This window comes from Mus musculus, chromosome 5, assembly GCF_000001635.26.
Source record: "Mus musculus strain C57BL/6J chromosome 5, GRCm38.p6 C57BL/6J".
In the NCBI taxonomy this organism is placed as follows: domain Eukaryota; kingdom Metazoa; phylum Chordata; class Mammalia; order Rodentia; family Muridae; genus Mus; species Mus musculus.
The window spans coordinates 30,836,212-30,861,736 of NC_000071.6; the positions used below are offsets into that span (position 1 = coordinate 30,836,212).

The 25,525-nt window shown below is 46.8% G+C and overlaps 1 protein-coding gene across 7 annotated transcripts in view; it reads left to right on the top strand.

Moving 5' to 3' along the window:
- Mapre3 (microtubule-associated protein, RP/EB family, member 3) overlaps window positions 1–25,525 on the top strand; it is a 51,501-nt gene that overhangs the window by 21,606 nt on the left and 4,370 nt on the right. The window contains exons 1-2 of one of the 7 annotated variants that reach the window (XM_030254022.1): window positions 17,613–17,703; window positions 17,818–17,850. The exons of 4 other annotated variants lie outside the window; for them this stretch is intronic. The gene's annotated coding sequence lies outside the window, so the exon portion shown is untranslated. Of the gene's footprint in view, window positions 1–17,590; window positions 17,851–25,525 lie in introns of those variants that run through there. 2 more of the 7 variants (XM_030254024.1, XR_003955568.1) reach the window with 2 other exon arrangements.

The following is a 25,525-nucleotide window of genomic DNA, read 5'->3' on the forward strand; positions in this document are numbered from 1 at the left end:
CACACACCCCCAACAGGCTGCTGGCCTAGAACTTGCTGTGTTGCTGAAGAATAACTGCTCCTCCCGCTTCCTCCTCCCTAACGCTGGAGTCACAGTGCACACCACTACACTGGTATGTCGCACTGACCACACTAGATAAACACTCTGCCAGTCAGGACTCGAAGCCCCCAAGGTGTGCCTCCTAACCCATGGCCTGTGCCACAGTACCATGGCACCAGCGTTGCTCATGGACCAGCTCCTGACTTGGTGGCAGAGATGCTCCTTGATGGCCCTTAAGTTCAAGGCCATTTCCTCCATCTCCGCATTCTGGGACGGGTGAGATAATATCTATTCTCCTAATTTTTAAAATGCCGATGTCTGACCACGGAGAAAGAACTACGCATACATTGATTACACTGCTTTAGAATTGTTGGCAGGAGAAACCAACCAGTTAGGCAGGATGTGCACCGCCTCTGTGGATGGGATTTGGGGTTTGGGGGCTTTGTTTTGGTTTTTTTAAACACCTGTATAAGAAGGCAGCACTTTTTAAAGATGTTTGTTCTTGGCACTGCGTTTATCCCATCACAACATTCGGGAACCCAGGAAAAAATACTGAAGCTTCTGAAGACGAGGGGACACTGCAGTGGAAGCACCATGGCTTGCAGCGACAGCTTCTTGCTGGTCAGGAGAAGCAAGAACAGGAGGGTTTCATCTTGAGGTTGCACTTGGCTTGAAGAGCTTCATCCAAAGCCATAAGGGATCCTGCCAGTCCTTTGCAGAAAAGAATTCTGTTCTTTTGTGTCCCTTTGACCAAGGAGAGAGCTACGCACTAACTCAGCATTATCTGCAGGGAAATCCTGACTTTATCGCTCATTGCCATGAAACTCTTCCATAAATAGACTACACTTCTAGCTTTTTTTCTGCTCTAAATTGATATAGAAGTCAAGTCTTGAGAAGTCACTGGCTTAGCTTTCATGATGGAATGATGACTTAAGGTTCTCGTGCTGTGAAGGGGTACCATGACCACAGCAAGTCGTACAAAGGAAAACATTTCATTGGGGCTGGCTTACAGTTCAGAGCTTTAATCCATTATCATAACAGGAAGCATGCTGAGTGTAGGCAGACATGGCACTGAAGATGTAGCTGAGACTTCTGAATCTGGATCCACAGGCAGCAGGAAGAGAGTGAGACACTGGGTCTGGCATGAGCATCTCAAACTCAAAGCCAACCCCCAGTGGAACACTTCCTCCAACAAGGCCCCACCTACTAATGGTGCCCCTCCCTATGGACTAATGGGGGCCATTTTTATTCAAACCACCACAGATGGCTTTCTTGAGTTTTTCTTTACCCCCTAAGAAGAAAAGGCTATGAAGACTGTGGTGTATAAGGCATCAGGAAATATCCTCTAGTCTTCAGAGCCTCAGGAAAACTCTCCAAGAGAGAAATGGGGTTCTCTGCTGATCTGGGCACTGTACAGAAAGCTCTGCCTGTTCACCTTAATACTGAAAGCCACCCTTCATCTGGGTACTCAAGGGAAAGAACCATAATGGAAACAGATCGACAGACAGGCTTGGGGAGGTTCTCAGTTTCAGTGTTGTTGGCACGCCATGCTGGGCGAGTCAGCTCCCCGTGCCTCTACAAATTCTTCTGTAAAACAGAGGTCACTGCCTGTTCCAGTTGCCTGACCATCAGGCAGTGCTGAGAAGTCTTTGAACTTTTCAGGTGAAAGATGATCTAAAACTCCAAAGTGAAGAGAGCTGGCTGTAGGGCAAGGCGCTGGATGGTGACAGAGCTTACACGGACCACAGCTGCAGGATGGTGGATGCCCGCTGCTGCCATGAGGGCTCTGGGGACCCTGTGCTTGTCTACTGAAGGATAGAAATGCACACTGTGACTGGAAAAGAGACAGCCTAATGGAGTGGCAACAGCAAAGCCTTGGGGTCTCAATCAGAATTTTGGGACTAGAGGGGCAGAGCACATCCTTAGATGATTCTGAAGCACCCCAAAATTTGAGGAGCATCTTTATCTTGCCAACATGCATTTACACAACTCTCCCACATGCACACCCCCTACCCCAGCAACCTCCTTTCCCACACAGTCCCCTGTGTGCAAGTATCTTGTCCATCACACATGAATCGGGTGGCTCACGGCTGAATGAACCCAACTCTTCCTCCAAGGCACGGTCACACATCACCTTTTGCCCCAAGATTTCAAGCTGAAATTACTCTCAGAAATGAAAGAATACTATGCAGTCAGCAGAGAGTGGGGTGCTTCTATGTAAATACACAGAAACATGACCATGGTGGGTTTAGAGGGGAAATGTCACAGAATATATTGATTCCCTTTTCTCTAAATATTGATAAAATATGTGCATATAGTTTAACTTACATAAAAGTTTGAAGAAAACATGTACCTATTCATGGAAGTTTACACATCTGTGTTGTTTGTGTTTATTTATGTAACTTTTCACACTTAACAACACAGTAATGAGAGAGTAGTTCCTTGTGCACTTACCAGGGAAGAGTCTATTGCCTCCAGTGTCTTTGTGTCATCTTTGTACTTGCCACTTTCCAGTGCTCAGTGATGAGCTTTGCAATGACAGAGCCCTGTCTGTGCATCTGACTGTCACCTGACACTTAGTGGATGTGGAATACATATTTATTGAGTTTTAATGATCTAGAAAATGAACCAGATGTTGAAGGCCTATGATCCCAGCATCAGGAAGACTGAGGCAAGAGGGTTGTGAGCCTGAAACCAATATGGGTGTCTTCTGAAGAGAGAGGAAAGGAAGGAGGGAGAATCTAAAACACATTCTGGGAGTCTCAGATGGTCATCGTGGGGAGGGGTCAGGACTTGCATGATAAGTGGCTCATGGTCAGTGGTGTCTTCAGCTCTTGTAGGACACTAGCAAGAAGGAAGTAGTGTGTGGACCACAATTACCCCTCACCAAAAAAGGAGTTTGGCAGTTGTCTTAGTCAGGGTTTCTATTCCTGCACAAACATCATGACCAAGAAGCAAGTTGGGGAGGAAAGGGTTTATTCAGCTTACACTTCCATACTGCTGTTCATCACCAAAGGAAGTCAGGACTGGAACTCAAGCAGGTCACAAAGCAGGAGCTGATGCAGAGGCCATGGAGGGATGTTACTTACTGGCTTGCCTCACCTGGCTTGCTCAGCCTGCTCTCTTATAGAACCCAAGACTACCAGCCCAGAGATGGTCCTACCCACAGGGGCCTTTCTCCTTGATCACTAATTGAGAAAATGCCTTACAGTTGGATCTCATGGAGGCATTTCCTCAAATGAAGCTCCTTTCTCTGTGATAACTCCAGCTGTGTCAAGTTGACACAAAACTAGCCAGTACATCAGTGGTGGGGAAAAGGAGAGGTCTTAAAGGTGGTCTGTGGGTCACTGCCACTCACATTCACAGACGTGGCTCCTCAGTTTTACAGCCCATGCCTGTCAGAGAGACTGCTACTCGTTCAGGGTAAAACACACTGTTTCCTTGCAGTACGTAAAGAAGTGGGCTCATTTTCAGTGGTGTCCTTAGTATCCCCATTGTCTGTCTGTCTGTCTGTCCAGAATCCTGCATCATTAAATTGCCTCAGTGGTCTCTCTGGAAGACTCTGCCACCTTGTAGGTATCTGGAGTTCACAGATGAGCTGCTCAGATTCTAAATGCACACAGTTATAAACAGGTGGCTGCCCGTGAGCCATTTGGAAACACTGTCCTGCTGCCAAGACAGGCTCTGCACTTTGACCCCCTCAGCCATACACATGAGAGCTGCCTGTCACTTCCTAAATCAGACACTTACTATGTGTCAACTTTCTAGTAGAGGTTGGGTGTGTCTACAACTTTCCAATCTCATGACTTGGAGAAATTAGAAGCTATGACAATGGCTATAACTAGGGAAGAAAAATGCGATGTTCATATTGTACATGTACATCAAAGGCTATTGCTAAACCACCTCACACGTGAGGTCGAACTGACAATGTAGCTTAATGTTAGAGTACTTGCCTGGGACACTCCAGGCCTTGAATTCAATCCCCAATACTATTTTTTTAGAGCTAGAGTGCACGCTGCTCTTACAGAGGACCCAGTGATGATGCTCAGTGCCCCATCAGGCTACTCACCTTGCCTGGAACTCAAGGTGTGGGGGATCCACTGCCTCTGGGCTCCAAGGGGACCCATGTTCACATGCACAGACACACACACACATACATGACACACACCATACACGTAATTCTTAATCGTATTGTTTGCTTTATTTCATGGTAGGGTCACTGTGCCATGGTACATGTGTAGAGATCAGAGGACAACTCAGTATCTCTTTCCACCTAGGTTCTGGAGACCAAACTCAGGTCATCAAGTTTGGTGGCAGGCAGCCTTACCCACCAAACAACCTCACTAAACCCCTAAAAAGAGATGAATGAAAGTAGCTAAAGGAGTAATCATGACACTTGTTCTCATTAAGAAATGTTCTTAGGCATTTTTTTAAAAACTGACTTTTTGTAAGGGTTGGGATGATATGTAAGGGGAGGGAAAGTCAGGTCACCCAAGAAACATTACCAACTGTTTTGACCGTGTGTTAAAATGAAAAGACCCTGTCCCTGTCCTTGAATGCTTAGTTAGGTTTTCATAGATTCAGCCATAATCTAGAAAACGTTGCATAAGTCTCATAAATGGGAACTGAATGGAAGTTGATTCTTACTCAACAACAGCCTTGTTAGGACACTGTGTGGGCCAGAGGGGGGAAGAGAGGTGGACGCCCTCTGCATCCCTGTGGAGGCTGAGTCAGGCTGCAGACCATCTCATTTCTCTCCAAGACAAAGATTTCTGCTTTATCCCCTGCACACATTGTTCCTCCTTGGCTTTTTTACCTCATTCCATTACCTCTGGTGGGGCTGAGCTCAAAGCCGCCCGAGGGCTGCATTACTCTCCTTACTTTTCTCTGGAGATAGCGTGCCCAGAGCAACGGAAGCCCTGGCGAACTGCAGTGTTAGAAACTGATTTGCTGGACTCCTTTCTTGCCCTCCCTTTTTAAAAAGATGTATTTATTGATTATATGTAACTACACTGTAGCTGTCTTTATACACACCAGAAGAGGGTGTCAGATCTCATTACAGATGGTTGTGAGCCAACATGTGGTTGCTTGGATTTGAACTCAGGACCTTAGGAAGAGCAGTCAGTGTTCTTAACCACTGAGCCATCTCTCCAGCCCTTCTTAGCCCTTTTTAAGTCATCTGCATATGTCACTATAGGCTGTGTGCTGTCAGATTAGTTGAGCTTCCCAGCAGATTTTACCAGTTTCTCTAGTCACAGCCTAAGTCCCTCTCCAAGAGACAAGTTGTTTCCAGGAGCAAGAGTTCTTTATCTAGTGCAAAAGTGCCAGCGTGATCAGAAAGAAGTGTGGGACCTGCCTGACTTAGTGTAGCTTGCTGATGTATTTTAAGAGTTAGGAGTGATGTGTGAGGGAGAGGATGACAGGTTCATCAAGAAAACATCATGCATCTGGTCTGACTAGGAGCCTCTCCCCCTGTGTGGAGCCATTGCAGGTGCTGGCTGGGATCTTGCGTATGGATGTGACTTGCTGCCTTGTGGATCTTCCAGGTTGAAGCCATCTGAGGGACCCTTTGTGCCATTCTCAGCCTTACCAACACTGATGCTTCTGGGTCCAGGAAACAGTTCTGAATCTTGATCCTTCTGCTAGAGATAGATAGGCCCAGCTTGGTCGTGCCCACTGGTTGAATCTAAAAGTTTGTATTTGACTAGGAAGCCAAGGTCACATATCAGATCTCTCATGACTCATCCTCTTCTGAGGAGGGACTGGAGTTCTTTTACAAAGACCCAACAGCGCTGACTTAAGAAACACCTCCAACATACCCCAGGAGTGGGTGCCAGATGGTGGGAGCTGTCCAACATTTCAGCCTACCTTTTATCTGCCTGCTGGAAGGAAATGAAATCTGCTCTGGACACCTTGAATTTGGGGGCTAGCAAGATGACTCAATGGATAAAGGCATTTGGGTGCTGTTTCCTGGTTTGCTCCTCATAGCTTACTAGGCCTGCTTTTTTATGGAACTTAGGATCGCCAGCCCAGGGATGGAAACACCCACAACGGGCTGGACTCTTCCCCATCAATCACTCGTTAAGAAAAGGCCCAACAGCCGGATCTTATGGAGACATTTTCTCAGTTGAGGTTCCCTCCTTTCAGATGACGCTAGTTTGTGTCAAAGTTGACATAGACCAGTCACATAGCAACCAAAACTCTCTATTCAATTCCAGGACTCTCATGATGGAAGGAGAGAGCCAACTCCATCAAGTTTGTCCTCTGACTGCCACAAGCCTGCTATAGTGTACATGCACATGCATGCTTCTGTGTACGTACATACACACACAGACACACACACTCACACACACATATACATACACACACTCACACACAGACACATACACTCATACACAGACACACACACACACACACACACACGCACACAGACAAATACACACTTTTTCCATTTTAAACCCTACAGAAGAACTAGAAAGGGGGAGCTGGAGAGATGCTCAGCCTTTATGAGCACTGGCCACTTTGCCAGAGTTGCAGATTCCGTTTCTAAGGAGGAAAGGAAGAGTGAAAGGTTCAAATGGGATGGAACTGAGGGAAGAGGAGAGCATGTGAAAGCACTTGCCATTCAAGCCTGCTCTGACCTGCCAGGCAAATAAAACCTTTTTTAAAACAACGAGGAAGGGCTGGTGAGATGGCTCAGCAGGTAAGAGCTCCGACTGCTCTTCCAAAGGTCCTTAGTTCAAATCCCAGCAACCACATGGTGGCTCACAACCATCCGTAACAAGATCTGACACCCTCTTCTGGTGTGTCTGAAGACAGCTACAGTGTACTTGCATATAATAAATAAATAAATCTTAAAAAAAAAAGACGAGGAAGAGTTAAAGAAAAGAGAGACCTTTACATAAAGACACCTTGCTTTGTTCCACTTTATAATATGCGAGGTACTTTCAGATAGGTTGACTCCTTTGAGTGAGGAGCAGGATACAGGAGGCTATAAGATACAGGCAATAAGGCTTGCAATTAAGGAACAAGAAACAGGATTCCAGGAAGAGTGCTGAGCCCCTGGTGATGTGTGAGGCACTGAAGGCTGACTCATCCTGTTGATGGCACCCAGCTACATACATACATACATACGTGTGTGTGTGTGTGTGTGTGTGTGTCAGAAAAATTAATTTTTTGAGACAAGAATTCTTTGTATAGCTCTGGCTGTCCTGGAACTCACTCTGTAGACTAGGCTGGCCTCTCATTCAGAGACCCATCTGACTCTGCTTCCCAAGTGCCACCACCGCCTGACCAATCCAAATAAAACTAAAGAATAAAGTACAAATCCCCTATAACTTCACCATAGACAGAACAATTACAATTATAGAACATATCTCTTTATTACTCTCCCAGGCCCATTTGTTGTTTGGTTCAAGTAATCCCATCCTTTTAACATGTGTTAAAGTGAATGTTTCACCTGTCTTTCTGGGACTTTTAAAAAAAAACATTTTAGTACTTATTGGGTGTTGAGAGGTCAGGGGACAGCTTGCAGAAGTCTGTTCTCTCCTCCCTGGAGGTCCTGAAGGTCAAAGTCAAGCGTAGGGCCCGGAGGCAAGCACCTTAACCTACTGAGACTCATCAGCTTATCACGATTGTTTTGTGGGGTTTATAAGTTACTCATACTGCTGTGTATTAAATATGCACTCTCCATGTGTAAATGTGGGTGCTCAAGGAGGCCAGAGGATGGTGCTGGATTTCCTAGACTTACAGTTGTGAGCTGCCTGATGTGGGTGGGGAAACCAAGCGCTGGGCACCTGATCAAGCAGCTGGTCCTCTTAGACACTGAGCCATCCCTCTAGCTCCAGACAGTTCTGATGCAGGGATAGCAAGCTCTGTTAGAGGCCATGGGCAGGAGTGTGTTGAGGAGAGGGAAGCATTTTGCTCACATGCTGGAAGAAGGAAGCTGAGGCTGGAAAATGAATTGAAGGACCCATATGCTGCTGTGCTACCTCCTAAGTCAGCTTTAAGACTCCACCTTAAGGGAGGCTGGGGAAGCAAGGATCTACCTTCCTGGCTGCTTTGTGGAAACAAGCCAGAAAGATGGCTGCAGAGTCAGCAGATCCTGATGCTGCTGAGGGCTCAGTACACACATCTGGAAGAATCCTTTTAAGTAATGTAGTTTTGATGTACCCTGATGTGATGAACAGTTTGGTATTGAGCTTTTCTGTTGCTATTTTTATTCATGATTATAAATATGCTTATCCCAGCTAGGCGGTGGTAGCTCAGGCCTTTAATCCCAGCACTTGGGAGGCAGAGGCAGGTGGATTTCTGAGTTCGAGGCCAGCTTGGTCTACAGAGTGAGTTCCAGGACAGCCAGGGCTACACAGAGAAACCCTGTCTCAAAAATAAATAAATAAATAATAAATAAATAAATATGCTTATCCCTAAAGCCCAGTGTGCTGGGCCATATAAGCAACTCAGCACCATGGAGACCGAGGCGTGAGGATGCAGAATTCAAAGCCCATCTCGGCTACACAGTGAAGGCCAGAGGAGCCATATGAAATAATGTTTTGAACAAATAAATAAAGTAATTAAAGTTTGAACATAGCCATAATTACTGATTTATTACAGAATTCCTAGACATGGAATTAGGATCAAAGGGTCTGGGCTGGAGAGATGGCTCAGTGGTTAAGAGCACTGACTGTTCTTTTGAAGGTCCTGAGTTCAAATCCCAGCAACCACATGGTGGCTCACGACCATCTGTAATGAGATCTGACACCCACTTCTGGTGTGTATGAATACAGCTACAGTGTACTTATGTATAATAATAAATAAATCTTTGGACCAGAGCTAGCGGCGTTGACCGGGGCCAACAGGAGCGATCAGAGGTCCTACAAATCAAATTCAGTTCCCAACAACCATGTGAAAGCTCACAAACATCTGTCCAGCTACAGTGTACTCATATACATAAAATAAATAAATAAATCTTTTTTTTTAAGATGAAAGTGTCTATTTCAAATGTAAAGGCTTTTGATTTCCTTCCTTTTTTTTTTTTAACCAGCTTGCCCTCCAGAAATGGCAAGTGTGTGCCAGTGAGCTTCAGCTGTACAGGCACTTCTGCCAAGCTTCACAGCCTAAACTCCATCCCTGAGACATCACACTCGCATGAGTGTGCACACACACACACTCACACACACTCGAGCAGTGGGTCCAGACTGAGTCCTCACAGTTGTCCTTTGAACTTCACACGTGGAAATGGCTCATGCAGTCACACACATGTGCAAACAAAATAAATACACGTAAACTTTTAGAGCCAAGGGTGCAGTGTTAAGAGCCATCTCTTTGTGCCCTCAGCAATAGATTTTTTTAATTGTCCTTAAGTCCTAAGACTGTTGACTATGGATTCATGTTGCCTTAGCCTTGACCACACTCTGAACTCCCCTCTGGCCTCTGAGAATCCTGAAGGCCCAGGGCAGTCCTCCTCTGTTTCAATGGCACCTGGAGGTGCGGCTGCAGGCACGAGGTGCAGTCTCACACCTCCCTGGCCTGTGCCTAGCTGAAATCTCTTTTGTTTCCCTTGGTTGAGTTGGGGTCTTTCTATATAGCCCTAGTTGGCCTGGAACTCCTTTTGTAGACCAGGCTAGCCTTGGATTATAGCAATCCTCACTCAGCCCTCCTGTCTCTGCCTTCCGAGTCCTGGGATTCCAGGTCGTGTGCTGACACACCCAACTCTGAAGTCTTGCTGGGGTCTCATCTCAGTCCTCATCCCAGGCCATCCTGACCTGGATAGACTTGGGATCTGACCTCATTTGAAATAGCTGTCCCCAATCCTGTCACTCCACCTCAGGAAGGCAACCTGACAGGGTTCTGTCATTGTCTGTGACAGGGAGCTGGGTCGAGCCTAGTGGGAAAACTGATGTTTTGTGTGTGTGAAGCAAGGAGCAGGGGAGTTTGGGGTGGCAGGTGGAGGGACAGACGGAAGGCTGAGAAGGAAGGTGGTGTCAGTCGATTCCAGGGCTGTTTGAATCATATTAAGCTGTTCTGACATGCTGCAATTTCCTGGGAAATGAAAGAGAAAATTACTCCAGGCATCGCTACTGTTCAAAATACATATTAACTAGTGAGCACTTAATTACTGTAACCATTACTAACCTGAGATGAGCACAGTCAAATTCTGTATGACTACCACACTGCCTAAGCCTTGACTTTGAAAAGGCTGCCGACAGGTTATTTTAAGTTATATCAAGTTGAGTTTGTATCCTAAATTAGCCATTTTCACTCCCTCTTCCATGGTTGTCTATTCCTGTGTCCTTGCTTCCTCCCCCACAGTGCTGGCTAAAAGGCACTTGTGTTGTATAGTCTGAACTTCTACCTTAGAGAGGCCACCCTCACCATGGCATTGGGGCCCTGAGAGGCAGAGCAGGAGAGTCCATGGAGTCTTCGAATGGCCTTGCTTTCCATAGAGCACACCATCTCTGTGCATAGCTGAAGGTGCTGTCCATCTTGCTAGTTTTCAACAGAAGTTTGTTCTCTGGTTCTCTATCCCTGCTCAGGGCAGTGACTTAGGAAATCCTAAATCATTTCTCTTTCTGAACCCAGCCTTCCCATGCAACCTTTTTTTCCTAGACAGAAATGTCAGAGGGGAGTCTCCACATCTTTTGCTTGGACCCCTGGTAACTGTGTTGCCCTGGTAAATTGTGTTGGTTCCAAATCCCCACACACACCTTTTATTTCCAGTATAGCAGGAATATTCTGCTTGTTTAATTGCCTCCTGTGGATTTTCAAAACCTTCAGTAAGGTCACCTCTAGTGTTATGTGCCTCAAATTAAGCTCATAGAATGATCAGAACTTTAGTATTGAGGATGTGTCTGAGGTCAGTGTAGAGTTGTCTCAGAATTTCCAGCTGTTAGACATGACCACACAGATTCCCAGATGGTTGCTAGACATCACCCTCTCTCAGATGCTGAAGCCAGAAACAGTTCACAGAGCAAATGTGTGTGGGTAATAACATGGAAATGAGTTCTTTATCAGTCATCAAAAATAATTAAAACATCAAAAGCATCAATTTCATTAAACAGGATATTTAAAAACAGTAATGCTCAGGCCCTGGGCATGATTTTACCAAAAATATTTTAAATTATAGTGTTTAATTCAAGGGTCTTGAACATGAACAAAATGGTTTGGGGGTTTTTGTTTTGTTTTGTTTTTCAAGACTGGATTTCATTGTGTAGCCCTGACCATCCTGGAACTCACTCTGTAGACCAGGCTGGCCTTGAACTCAGAGATCCACCTACCTCTGCCTGCTGAGTGCTGGAACTAAAGGTGTGTACCACCACTGCCCCAACATGAATAAAATGTTTTGAGACAGACAATCAAACAGTTAGAGGACCAAGTGATATCTATCCAGTTACCCCTTTGAACCCATAGGACTGGATGACCTGCCTTTTAATATCTAAACAAACTTGAACAATACCCCCTTAATCCAGAGCTAAGGGGAACTAAAACAGCCAACCACATGGTAGAGAAGGGCCTCGTGTTCTTTGAACAAGTGTTCGAAGGACCCTTATGCTCCCAGCAAAGAGTGCCAATAGGTGGGATTGTAGATTTGCTCAGAGCCCTGGAACTCTAAGTAGTTGTGTTCTTGTTAGAACCAAAAAGCAAACAAACAAACAAACAAAAAAAAAGCTGTCTCTCTAACTTTTTGTTTGTTGTTTGTTAGTTTTAGTTGTTGTTTTGGAGATTTTCTGGTTTGTTTGTTTGTTGAGAGAAGGTCTCACATAGCTCAGATGGACCATAAACTCACTATGGACGGAGCTCCTAATCCTTCTGCCTCCTTCTCCGAAGTACTGTGATTACTCCAAGGAGTGTGAAGGCATTCTAGCTTGTGGTTAAATCATGTATGTGATGGTTGCTTTTAATTGTCAACTTGACAGTCTAGAGTTACCTAGGAAAAGTGTCTCCGTGAAGAATTATCTAGATGGAGCTGGCCTGTGGCCATGCCTGGGGTATCATCTTGCTGATGTACAGGTGGCAAGATCCACCCACAACAGGTGGCATCATTCCCTAGGACCTCAAAGTGTAAAGTGAAAGAAATCAGGCTGAGGACAAGCATGTTTGCATCCATTCCATCTCTGCTCATAACTGTGGATGTAACAAGCTATTTCCAGTTCCTAGGGCCTTGACTTTCCTGAAGTGATGGGCTATTGCCTGCAACTGTGAGCCAAATAGTTTTCTTTAAGTTGATTTGGCAAGGGATTGTATCACAGCGACAGGGAACAAAGCTAAGATAATAACAAAACAAATGTCAATTTCCTGTTTTTAGTAATTATCATATAGCCTGCTGCAGGAGGAGGTGGGGGTCTAGATGAGGGGACATGAGAACTCTACTTTGTTTGAATTTCAAGTCTCAAATCACTTTAAAATGAAAAGCTTGCAAAAATTGGAGAAGTGCTGATTTTTGCAGCACTTGGAATTCCTTTGGTATTTCGTAGGAAGCATAACATACACACTTGAAAGTTGTATGCTGAGTTGAACTTCTAAATGCTGTGATCACTTGTAATGCTTTCCGGTGTGGGGGAGTGCTGCTGTGGAACTATAATAGTATCGGTACTGGTACTTTCGTTTTGTTTTTTGTTTTTTTCTTTGAGACAGGGCTTCTCTGTGTAGCCCTGGCTGTCCTGGAACTCACTCTGTAGACCAGGCTGGTCTCAAACTCAGAAATCCACCTGCCTCTGCCTCCCTAGTGCTGGAATTAAAGGTGTGCATAACCACTGCCTGGCTACTTTCATAATGTTACATAACAATATATCATAGTCACACACACACAAAAATTTTACAGGAATAAAAATTCTTTTGTGAATGTTCCCCTTGGCCATGGCATCCAGAGTTTCTGGTGCTGTGTGTTGGCCTTTTTAGTCCTCCCTTTGACCTACACATGCATGCTGGGGAGACTCTTGGCAGTCCACCCTCTCCCTCACTCATGTCCCTGCCTCTAACCCTGGTCAAACTCAGCCTTTCCTCTGAAGCTTCTAAGCAGAGAGAGGCTCAGTCAGCTGAGTGTGTCTCCCTTGTCATTCTCTCCCGTCAGGTTCCTCACCATTACTAGGGTTTCCTCCAGTGCCCAGCCTGTCTCTCATGGTTCCTGTAGGCTGCATGCCTTGCACAGTGGCCAGCATGCAGTCCTGTGTGTGCACAGTACACTCTTCGGTTGTCACCAATGGAATGTTAGCTGAGGAATTCGGTGGATTCTCTTCTGTGGTCCTGGCAATCACTTTCATTTATTCCTTGTCTTCTTCCACTTTCCTTAAATCAAAGGGGTTTCTAATGAACCAAACAGCTAAACTAAACACTCAATTAGTACTCAAAGCTTTGTTTTCTGGGCTGGAAAGATGGCTTGGGGTTGGGAATGCTTGTTGTCTTAAGGAGGACCCTGGTTTGTTTCCCAGCACCTCTGTCAGGTGGTTCCTAGCCCCTAGAGCTGCAGCTCCAGGGAACCTGATGCCCTTTCCCGGCCTCAGCCCTGTCCATCCATCCTTTCTTCCCTACCTCCCTCCCCCTTCCTTCCTTCTTTCCTTCCTTCCTGTGTTTTCCTTATTTTGAAACAGTCTTAATAAGTTGCCCAAGCAAACCTTGAACTTGTGACTCTCCTTCCTCTTCCTCTTTTTCTTGATCTAGTGTTTAAAGTTTCAGGAGATATGCCCCCCAACTCCTGAGCCTCCTTGCACATAGATGTAGAAATGATTTAGTGTGGGTAGATCATGAGTTCTGAAGGAACGTGGAGAATATCAGACCAAGGAGTACAAGTCTACATTTAATCTGCACTGCACTTGGACTTTTAACTGAGGAAGTCTGGTTCTACTGCTCCATAGGCTGCCATTCCCTTGTCTGCTGCAGACACAAGTGCCTTGATGACAAACTCCGTCTGGCTGGGACTCCCCAGTCACTTGAGGGTCTAGGCTGCATTCCACAGTCCCACAGGCAGGTCAACCTGTGTCCCTACAGTCCCGCAGAGGGACTCAGCATTCCTCCATCCTTCCTGTGCAGTCTAATGGCCATGCCATTACGTTCTGGTCAGATCATTAACTGGATGGCCGCCCTACTCCTGAACACCAGCCCCTCCCTTGGCTCCTCAGACTCCTCCACCTGGCCCAGCCTCCTCTCCTTTGTTGGCACACCCTAACATTCCTCCAGGACTTAGTCACAGGTCTCATGCTCACTCAGTTAAATGAAAGTGGCAGGAAACATGCTTCCCATGCCCCAAGTTCCCTATTTTCACTCCTCTCTGACACCCTGTCCTTTTTACAGGCCCAAACCATGGACCACGTTCCCTGAGAACTGCTGCCTCCCTAGCCCCCACCCCTCCTTCCTATTGTACTGGGTTGCCTGGAAGCCAGGGGTACTGTTCTGGTGATAATGTGCCTGATTCTTTTAGGAATGGCTTTATGTCTTTAACCAAGCCAAAGACTCCTTAAAGACAAGACCACGCCTTAAAACGATGCCAGGGCAGCAAGGGGGCTTCACTGTGAGTCAGTTGTCAACACATGCTGCTGGCTGCAAGTAAAACTGACTGAAACTGTAGACCAGAGTGAGGGAGTCAGAGACAAAGACAAAGAGACAGACAGACAGAAGGGGAGAGAGAGAAGAGGAGGGCAAAGAGGAGGAGGAGGAAGAGGAGGAAGAAGAAGAAGAAACTTCTGGAATGCCTTCCTCCTTTTACTCAGAGTGAAACTAGAGAGCAACATTCTGCACTGCAGCTATGCAAGCATGGGCCCTCTCCTGTCAGTGTGATGTGATGGGAGGAGCTAACCTGGGGTCCAGAGGCTTGGGCTCAGCCCTAACTTTATCAGTGACTGATCATGATCTTGGCCAAATCTCTTGGATCCAGAGCCTTCATTTCTTCACATTCAGAACTTACTTGGTGATTAAGGCCTTGGGGCGAGAAATGAGAGGTGCTCCCAGCGGCCATTTCAAGGCCTGTGATAAGCCAGGAGAGACACAGCAGGAAGGTAGGCATGCCTTCTGGGATCTCACCAGTGTGCATCCTTCTTGTGGGGTCAGTCTCCATTTGAGATTAGTCCTTTAAGAGGGTCAGAGGGTGGAGTGAATTTGGAATGATGACCAGCTGGACAGAAGCCAGACTCAAACAGAACTGAGTCGGAAGTGTGTGCTAGACAGCTTTATGGAAGGCTGTCTTGTAGAAAGCTGGAGATAATGAGCAGTCTGTCCCCTGTCAGGGGGAAGGGGATAAAACTGGGAGAATTCTAAGGGACACTGAATGGAGGGAAGGAAGGAAGAAAATAGAAGGGGCTGAGGCTAGGGCCAGAAGAAACATACTGATCATTTCATAAAACCCAGCATCAGAGAAGGCCAAGAACTTGACACAGACCACCTTAGGCCTCATATCAGAAGAGGTGATCTGGTTTGTTTGGTTTTTAACTTGTGCGTGTGTGCACGCGTGTGTGTGATGCCATGGCATATGTAGAAATCAAGAGGATAATTTGGAAGAGTTGGTTTTCTTCTTCCACTATGTGGGTCCCAGGGACTGAACTCAGGTCATCAGTGTTTTGCTGCAAGCACCTTTATCCACTGAGCCATGTTGTCAGCCCAAATACAGTTTTAAAGGAACATAAAAGAACATGGTTTGTTTGTGTCCCCAGAGACATGCACAGGCTTTGGAAGCATGGAGAGCCACCAAGGATATGCCACACCCAGTAGGGCTCTGGAAAGAGGAAAGTTCTCTTCCCAACTTGTCCCAGCATCTCCTGTCCTTAGGCCATCTTTGATGGGCCAGCTATCTGCCCCCCTGAACCTGCTAGGAGGAAAGGCACTCCTGGAATTTAGCCAGGTTCTTCTCCAGACCCATCCTGAAACCCTTCTCTGAATAGCCTGGATAACTGCTCTCTCTACTGCTGGGAAGGCTCAAATCTATGCTGAGAGTCCCAAGACTTTATACTGTAAATGTAGCCAGATACCAAGCTGACATTTCCTCTCTACCTATAGCCAGCAGCACTCCTTTGGAGTGGACACAGAAAAAAAAGAACAGAAAACCACCTTTTTAATACCTCTCTTACCACTTAACAGAGTCACACTTAGCAGCTGTTGCTAAGTCCAGAAACCAGGTTCCCAGGCCCACAATAACAAGGAAGAGAAGGGTGCTAGCTCCCCAAGACCCCCCTCTTGTCTTCCTGCCAAGAACCTTGGCAACTAGGCAGCAAAGAACTGAAAACCAAGCCTCTCCCTGCCCTCTGCCTCCTCGGGACCCTGATCAAAGTCAGGGTCAGAAAACAATGAGTTAACTATGGTGATGGTTCTCAAAGTTGCTCAGCTTCCAGGGTGATGCAGCCTTTGGTCCTCGATGCAGTGTACTCTTCCCTCCAGCTAAACTAGCCCCACACTCAACAGCATCACAGTTTTGTCCTGAAAACCAAGGCCTCCTTCCCAGGCTGTCCAGCAGGAAGACCTATTTCTTACTGCACCATAGCCTTCAGGAGCATCAGTTTCATGATGGAGCCATGGAGTTTCATTGGCTTAAAAAGAAAGTATTAATGGGGCTGGAGAGATGGCTCAGTGATTACCAGCATTTGCTATTCTGGCAGAGGACCTGAGTTCAGTTCCCAGAACTGACCTGATGGCTCACAACCGACTATAACTCTAGTTACAGGGAATCTGGCACCTTCTTGAACTCTCCTCTAAAACCAGGTATGCATATGGTCTACAGACTTACATGCAGGCAAAACACTCATCCACATAAAATACAAAAAGAATTTGTCTCAAAAAAATTGAAAAGTGGCCTAGTGTGCTGATACACACCTCTAGCTTCTTTAATCCCAGCACTGGGGAGACAGAGGCAGGTGGATCTCTGAGTTCCAGGCCATAAGTTCCGGGACAGCCAGGGGTACACAGAGAAAGTCTTTTTCAGAGTTGAGGAAAGACACCCAGAGAAAAGCCTTTAGGAAGAAATGGTTTGCTTTCTCCCTGCGCACCCAGATGCACCTGACTGAAAGGGTTGCTTTTAGCAGTGAGCAGCTGTTTCTGCACGCCTACCTCTCCCTTAACCCTTTGAGTTGTGACAGATAGAGCAGCCAGCGACACTGTGACTCTCCCAATGACACCTTTCCCTGGACAGTGGCATCCCCGGGAAACTGCTGTAAGAATTCAAATCCTAATTGGCAAGACAGATCCATTCATTACCCTGTGCTGAGACCTCAACAGGGCTCACGGTCTAGGGGAAGAGCTCCGAGATTTAGAAGTGTTGTGAGGACAGACTCCTGGAGAAGCGCTGGTCCCAGGTGCCTCTGCCACCATCCAGGCCATGTGCCGATTGGCCAGCCTAGTGCATGTGTGCACCCCCCCCTCACACACACACACACACACACACACACACACACACACACACACACACGCAGGCCTGTGAACAATCACTCCCTTCCCACATCTGCTCTCACTAACCCAGCTTTCCCACACCCAACCTCTCTGTGAGTCATGTCCTCCTTCAGCCATGAGAAGGAGGTGATTGGCTAGGCATGCCAGGGCTTTGTGACCCGCTGGCAGAACCCTCTGTCTCTGTGCCCCTCAGAGCCCTACATCCCTACTGGCACCCACTACCTCCATGCATCCCCAGAAAAGCATGGGTGTATGAACCATACGGGGCCTGGGTAGCAATTTTGCAGTGTTTCCAGACAGGTGATTTCAGCCCCCTGGCTCTGAGCAGGAACGGGTAGCCCAGGGACAATGGGCATAGCCCCATGTCAGAAGTGGAGCTATTTCGGCAGGATCCACAGAATTCTCTCTTCTCAGGTCTCACGGGCTCTGTTCAAGTTTTCCTTCAAGGTAGGATGCCGCCTGAAAGCAGACACACAGAGTGCCTGATGGTGCACACCTTTGATCCCAGTACTTGGGAGGCAGAGAGGCAGGTGACTCTGTGAGTTCAAAGCCAGCCTGATATACATAGTGAATTACAGGCCATCTGGGATTATAGAGAGACTTTGTCTTGAAAAACAGCAAGAAAAGGCAGATATATGGGAAACCAGGAGTTGGGAATGGATTGTGTCAGAGGTCTGGACAGTTATCCCCAGGCAGCAGGAAGGAGAACAGGACACTTTTGAGGAGTCCTCTAAACTACTGTTAGAATCTCTGAGAACTGACTGTAGCTGTGTGCCTGCCGCCTGCTCTGAAGCAGCTGCTCTTGGACTCTTGTTTTCCCAGTAACCCCTGCGACACTTAGCAAATACTGAGCGCCAGGCTTTGTATGCGCTCTGCTTATACCCAGCTCGCTTAGCCCTCCCCAGTCCCTCCAGTGGAACCAACACTGTGTATCTCATAAATACGGAAAAGCAAGGCCTGAAATAGGACATGGAAGAAGAGCCGGGATTGGAACACAGGCACTGTGACTAGAGATCCAGGCTGACACAGTGCCATAACAGTACCAAACTGTGGGGATAGAAACTCTGTGTAATTCATAGCTCCACTGAGATATTGAGGGCTGGGACCAGCAGAGAATTCTCCAGAACCATCCAGAACAAGGCTGAATGTGGGAGAAATCCTTAGAGATTAGAAACAACTGGAGCCCTGGATTGTCTTTGAGACATGTGTAGAAGGTGTATATCCATTAAAGACTTTGAAACAGAAACCCCAAAAGGAAATGTAGTTAGGATAGTGGTAAGGCATTAAAGATTAGACTCGAGGTATTGAGACATTTGCCATTTAGAACTGACGCTGCTAGCATGGGAGCTACCACAGGAGTCCCTAAGAAGGAACTGAGGGTCTATAGGGACCCTTCTTTCTTCTTTCTTTCTTTCTTTCTTTCTTTTTTTCTTTAATTCTTTCTTTCTTTAATCTTCCTTCCTTCCTTCCTTCTTTACTTCCTTCCTTCGTTTTTTGTTTTTGTTTTTCGAGACAGAGTTTCTCTTTGTAATCCTGGCTGGCTGTCCTGGAACTCACTTTGTAAACCAAGCTTGCCTCGAACTCAGAAATCCGCCTGCCTCTGCCTCCCAAGTGCTAGGATTAAAGGCGTGTGCCACCTCTGCTCGGCCAGAAACCCTTCTTTAAAACAACTATTTATTCGGAGGTGGGGCACACATGGACATGCGCACACTACAGCACATCTGTGCATGTCAGAGGACAACTCAGAATCTGTTCTTTCCTGTCACCATGTGGACAATCAAACTTAGGTTATCAGGCATGGCAGCCACTTTACCCACTGAACTACCTCACCAACCCTCTAGGAACCCCTTCTGACCATGGCATAATAGGAGTTGGTCTTGGTGGCTGTTTGGGGACCTCAGCCAGCAGAATAAACAGAAGCTCCACCTCTCATCAGAGATGTGGGCACCCTCTCCTTGCCTGTGACAGCCCCCAGACCCTGAGGACCCTGGCTCAGGCAATGATCTAGCACTAAGTCACAGATTGCACCTCCTAGTGATCCTCTTTCTGACTCTAGACCTAGCAGCAGGAGTCAAGGGCCTGAAAAGCAGGTTTTTCCCAGGACCCCTGGTTGACCTAACCCTAGAGTCCCCTAGCTAACCTGTAAGGAAACGTGCCATAACCCAGTCAGGAGATGTTTCTCCTGACAGTCACCTTGTGGCAAGAATGGCAGTAGAGAGATGAGGACAAAGTTCAAGAGCCTGAGGTTGTGTCCCCATGGAGGTTGCCTACCGCCCTCTCCTGGAAGAAAACGACCTCTTTGTGAGAAATGTGTATTATACAGAGGTTCTGCAGTCTGTGACTCTGCTGCCATCCAGGCAGCTGCTCCAGTGGGAACCAAATGCTTGGACCAGGACTTTATAAACCTCTGCCCCAGCAACTGCATGCTGGGCCTAAGTCAGTCCCTCAACTCAAAGGCCATCATCACTGTTGATGCATTTAACGTGTGGCTTTAGGAGAGGCTAGGGTCAGCCCAGAATGTGAGTGTGGCCCGTGCTTAGGCCACTCCAGCTGACCCAGCTCTGAGGTGACAGGCATCCTGCTTCCACATCTGGGTGGAAATTGGCCTTCTTTGGGGGGGAAAGAGGCTCAGATTCATTCCCCCACTCACCATCCCCAGCCCTCTCTTTTGCTCTGAGGCAGATCAAGGACCTAAGTGCCACCTGCTGGCATGTCTGTTTCCATGCACAGGGCCAGAAAAATAAAGGGCACTGGTCCTCCCAGCCTAACAAGGGGTACTATGGGAGGTATGTTAGAAGAGCCTCATGGGACCCATCAGATGAGTCCTCCTGAACCAGGCTGCACCTAGCCAGGGCAAAGAGCACAGATACCGGCAAGAGCCACTCTAGTTCTGGTATTGGCTGTTCTTCTACAAAGGCCCATGGCAGAGGAGGTGTGATTGGTTACTCAGCCCTTAAAGGGACTGTGCTGTTGGTTTTATCAGCTCTCTTCTAACAAGCTCTGTTGCCCCTTGAGGACCCTACATTCATATTCCTGACAAGTGTGGGAAATGTTCCCCCATCACTGGACACTAAGAGTATGGGAGATATCTGACCAGGCTGCGGAGACCTGGGCATTTCTCAAGTAGTCATATAGTTCTTGGTCACTTCTGGGAGTGGGTGTGTCCTAAACTACAGGGGGGAAAATGTGGGATGGAAGGATGGATGGATGGAGATAGAGACAAAGAGATAGCTACTTTGTGTATATCACACAAGCACACAGGCACAGGCACATGCATGCTTGACTTCTAGTGAGGAGCCCTGGTATGCATGCAGTGGGCCTAATCCTTCAGCAGGTATGGCTCCACAGGAGCTCAAGGCCGCCTCGATCAAGCTTCAAGACCCTATAAGATCATAGACTGAGGGCTGGTGAGATGGCTCAGTGAGTAAGAGCACCCAACTGCTCTTCCAAAGGTTCAGAGTTCAAATCCCAGCAACCACATGGTGGCTCACAACCATCCGTAAAAAGATCTGACTCCCTCTTCTGGTGTGTCTGAAGACAGCTACAGTGTACTTACATATAATAATAAATAAATCTTTAAAAAAAAAAAAGATCATAGACTGAGGATCAGGGTAGAGGACCATTGCCCCTGTTTGTCTTGAATGATCAGCCTTTGAAAGGCTTACCTATTTCACAGAAGAAAATCCTAATTGGACTGAAGCACTACCTAGGCAAAATTAAAAATTGAATCACCACAGAAGCCCTAACCCTCTTGGGGCTATCAGAGTGTCAGTGGACCTAGAACCATCTTTCCCATGAGCCCAGAGACAAAACAGCCCTGGGCAGCTCCTGAAGAAAGGAGTCATTCCTAAGAAAGACTAATTCTTGACAGTCACCAGAGCTTATGGCCACTACACCCAGTGCAACAGAACACACAGGCCTGTCAGAATCTGGCCAGCCTCATACTTCTGTCCGCTGAGCCCCCCTCCCTCTGAGCTGCGTGCCTCTCTCGGTTTCCTGTAGCAGCTGTGGTTTTGCATCGGGCATTTGGTTCAACCCGTTACACTTATCTCCCCATAAACTGGTAAACTCATTGAGTACAGGCAGGGTTTTAACCCTCACGGTTAATATAACATATGGACATAAAATGCCAGCCTTGACTCTTTCCCTTTCTGCCTCTTGAAAAGCGTACTATCTGCCTGGGCCATTCGCTGCCCCTGCTGGTGCTTCAGGGTCTCCCTTAGAGGCTCAGAAATGCCAGTCTTCACTGTTCTCCCACCATCATAACCATTACTGCTCACCAAGAACTAGTGTGGAACCCACAGGTAAATCACACAGCCCGGCCACTGAGAGCTCAGTCAAGGAGAAGGAATGGGTGCACTGACAAGTTTGGGAGTGCAGGGATGCCATAGTAAGCTTCGCCCAGGGTGCCTTAGTGAGCTTCTAAGACAGTTCTCTGTAGAGGACGCTGACACCAGACGCAGGAGTGGAGCTGGGGACCCAAACTAGAAAGTAACAGAAGACAATGAGAAAGGCTGTGAGGGGTCACTCAGTCCTTGAGCAACTTTCCTAAGTGACAGGCCTGGAAATCCCATGCTTCCTAGCACGTCCTGACAGAGGGAGGCAGGCACATAAACATCTCAGGGGTGAGTTTGGGGCTCAGGTTCAGGGCAGCTGGCTCAGGCATCACGTCGGCAGGATTATCCTGGGAAACCTCCGAAGTTGCCAGGTCCTTGGTCTTTAGAAAATCCCAAGATAACACTTTCTGTTTTTCTTGGCTTCTGAGCCCTGCCTGAGCTCCCTTTCCACAGACAATGACGGTCTGGCCTTGTTTTTAAGAGGAGGAAGAACTAGGAATAAATAACAGGATTTTTTTTTAGAGGTTTTTATGCCAAAAGAAAAACCCATTTAAGTTAAAAGTGCCTATCCTGAGGTCCCATTAGGCAGCGATGCTTAGAGCCAAGGAGAGAAGCCTAAGGGGAGGCAGCCCAGACAGTGCCGCGCTAAGCCCTGGTCACACCCGCCTGACCTAGAGGATCTGGATCATGGTCAGACTCCGATTCAGCAGGCCTAGTGAGAGAAGAGTACGGCTCCAGTGTAATGTGCAGAATCTGCATGAAGGGAGGCAGTGCTGGGGCCTGTGCTCCCACAACTGGAGCTTTGAAAAGCGCTGAGGATAGAACCCAGGGCTTCCTGTGTGTGAGGCAAGCACTGCAACTGAGCTCTGTCTTAGCTCTGGGAAATATGTTAGGGGCTCCCCGTTCTACCACTTGTGCTACTCATCAGCAGAGTCTCTCCGACCTCTCCACTCACTAAGTTCTGGCAGCTAGGAGCCAGAGGCAGCTCTCTACTCACCCTGTCTCTGGCAGTCTGTTCCCAATCCCAAAGCCCATTCACTTCCTGCTGCAAAGGTTTAGTGTGTCGGCCCTGGCCCACAGTACTGGAGCTAGGCCTTGCATATTACTACAGATCAAGTTGTTTGTGGGTGTATGGAGGTGACAATGGCTACCTACAGGTTACTAGAGATTGGGACAGTATAGTCTTCCTTCACAAAGACACTACACATTAAACCTAGACAAATAGCTGTCCCCTCCTTTGTTAGTGATGACAACGCACAGTTGATGCCAACCTCTGTGTGGGATGGTAGGTAGTCAGTGCTCATGTCTGCCTCCTGGAGGTGGGTGAACGCCTCTCCTCAGCATCAGCTGTATGAGTGGAGGAATATTTTGGCCCAAGGTTGGGGGGAAGATAAACTTCAGAATTCTCAAGTGATCTGTGTAAACTATCGTAACCTTTAAATAAAAAGCATTAACTCACAGGTGTTTCCAACATTACCACTACCAAATAGTTCAAGTTCGAGAGGCTACTATGTCTGCGGGTGCCTTTACCACTATTGGTGTGAAGTTTGGGTGCAGGTGTCCAGGCATACTGTTAGAGAAATTCAAGAGTATTGGAGTGGGTTTTGGAGATGTGCTGGAAGCCAGAAGGCTTCGTGGGAAGTTCCCGGTAGCTGTGGCTACCAGAACTATGAGGAAGTTGGAGGGAGGGAAGAAAGGCCCTGCCACAGAGGAAGGAGAGCTGAGAAAAGAGGGACACAGTAAATGGCAGAAGGCAGAGCTGAGGGGTTAGGAAGACCTCACAGGTCTAGAAAGAGAGCGATTTGGAGCTGACAGTTACAGTCTCTGCAATAAACATGCTGAAGGATGTTTTATGTGACAGTTCTGGGAGAAAGAAAAGTAATTTAGTTGCCTTTGGGTCATCCCGCAGACCTCAGACCATGGGAATAGGGAGTGTAAAAATACAGACACAAAGGTTGGCTGGCTATAGAACACAAATCTGGCCTGATTACTGCCTGTTTAAAACCTCCCGGTGACTTCACATTGACTAAATACAGTTTCCCCAGAGTAAGTAAAACTTTCTGGGGCCAGCCCTGGCATGGGATGTTCTTTCTTGGTGGTCCTTCTTAAGGCAGCAGCAGGGGAAGAGCTTAGGCAGAGGGTAGGGCTTTGTGGAGATATTTAGGGTTGCTGTATAATAAGAGTTTACTTATCTAAGCCTAAGTTACTATGCTATTGTAGCTGACCTGCCTTCTATGATCCTCTGAGGCCAGAAACTACAGTGTCTGGAGCCTAGCACCTGTTCTTCAAGCCACAAAGGATTAAGAAAATAGCTTTTGTTCTATCTCAGCTGGAACTGCTGGGCTCTGACTTTCAGCCTGCTAGTTAGAAGTCCAAGGAAGAGAAGTGATTATAGAGTTTATTACTAAGTTGTAAAGTTTCAAATGATAGCTATCTAAGGGCAAAAGTGAAAGATCCTAAGTGGGGAAAGGGAAAAGCTTCTAGTCTAAGTGGGGAAAGGCAAAAATAAACGCCTCCTCTATTGATCACTCTCATCTCTTTGTCCTCAGTATTTATACGTTTTTCAGAATACATGATCACATGTTACAAAGTTCATCACGAGTTCAAACAAAAAATCAAATCATAAATTGAAATAATAGTTTACCTGCATATCCATTAGGAGTAATTATATGGCTAAGCATCCATCACCTGTCTCACTCCACAGTCACTGAAGGTTTAAAACCATAACTAAGTTATCAGTGAAATTGTGTATAGACAAAACCAGTCAATATTTTATTTTCTGTTATAACACCTATAATAAATCATTAATTCTCTTTTAGTGACCTTTGGTTAATTGTTTTAAAACCTCTTGGAATGTGCTCTGAGTATGAGAAAGTCTGGTTACCATCTAAGAGCAATTAGATGACACTTGGGAGACTGGCAGAGTTCTCATTGCAGCTTTGACTATCAGAAAAGGACCCAATAGCAGTCCCATTAATAAAAGAGTTTATAATTTCAGGAATTCTTATAGGATCATCATTAAGCCATCTATTTGTCTATATAGCATCACTACAAGATAGTACATCTTTGTGGATCTGCAGAGATCTGCTCCAAAGGGGTGTGCTCCTACTTAGTGATTGTTATATATGTTTAATAATAACAGGAAAAGACTATTAATACAAGGACTCTTTCCTAAAATGAGTCCTTCACAGTCTTGCTTAATGAGGGCTCGCTTGTCGCAGATTATATAATAATCCGGGCAGGTCACTTCAGGATGATCGCCTGCTAGTTATTAGCTTGTCCCATAATGGCTCCTGACAAAAACTCTTCCAGATCTGTCCCTTCTAATCTTATTGCATCATGCCGCAACAGCAACCTAGGCCCCAGGGCTTAGCTACCCAGAGGTCTTGAGATGAGCCTTTTCTCCCGCCAGTTCTTGGGCTGCTGTGCCCCTTCACTCCATTCTTTGGAATGTCCATAAAATCTCTACTCTTCTTAGGTGCCAGTATCTCGGCTCTGAAGCCTTCACAGCCAAGCCTAAGAGATTGCACTCCACCCCCTCCTTGAAGTTCATGTAGTCCTCAACTGCTCAGCTCACTATGCTAAGATCTGCCTGTCTCCTGAAGCAGAAACTTTACTTAGTTAACTTGGTATCACATGCCTGCTCTTAGACCAGGCTAGGAACCTAGCCCACCAGCCGCTAGTGCCTGCCTGGGCATCACAGATGCTAGTGAGATCTGTCTAAGGCATGAATGAACTTTAAACCCATTCACTTCGTGAATGGCAAGACTGGTATAAGGGAATGC